The sequence below is a fragment of the Gossypium arboreum genome, chromosome 1 (assembly GCF_025698485.1).
Source record: "Gossypium arboreum isolate Shixiya-1 chromosome 1, ASM2569848v2, whole genome shotgun sequence".
NCBI classification, from domain to species: domain Eukaryota; kingdom Viridiplantae; phylum Streptophyta; class Magnoliopsida; order Malvales; family Malvaceae; genus Gossypium; species Gossypium arboreum.
The window spans coordinates 89,504,424-89,504,994 of NC_069070.1; the positions used below are offsets into that span (position 1 = coordinate 89,504,424).

At 36.6% G+C, this 571-nt stretch overlaps 1 pseudogene; it reads right to left on the bottom strand.

The window, feature by feature from the left end:
• Window positions 1-294: 294 nt before the first annotated feature.
• Window positions 295-366, bottom strand: LOC128281503 (small nucleolar RNA R71; annotated as a pseudogene).
• Between the last annotated feature and the right edge of the window lie 205 nt (window positions 367-571).

Below are 571 nucleotides of genomic sequence, written 5' to 3' on the forward strand. Positions count from 1 at the left end.
AATTTGAATTTAAACGAGTGATGTTTCAAATGAACCAAATAGTGGGATAATTCAGTGGTATGCCCACTGAAGATCCACATCTTCACCTTCGATTATTCATGGAGGTGAGTGATTCATTTAAGTTAGCTGGTGTGACTGAAGACGCACTGAGGTTAAAATTGTTTCTATACTCATTCCGAGATCGAGCACGAGCATGGCTGAATTCATTGCCCCAAAGTTCAATATCTACCTGGCAAGAATTACTAAAAAGGTTTTTGGAAAAGTATTTTCCACCAAGTAAGAACACAAAATTGCGTAATGAGATAACTAATTTCCAACAATTGGGTGATGAGTCTCTATATGAGGCATGGGAAAGATTCAAGGACTCTCTTCGTAAGTCATGGGATCCCTCATTATATTTAGTTGGATACATTTTATAACGGTCTCAATGTACGCAAAAGAAGATGCTTCTGTGAATGGTGTGATTTTTTCGAAATCTTATAATGAGGTCTATGAGATCATCGAAAGGATCGTAAGAAACAATTACCAATAGCCAATAAATTGAACAGTTTTAGGAAGATGAGTAGCCAAA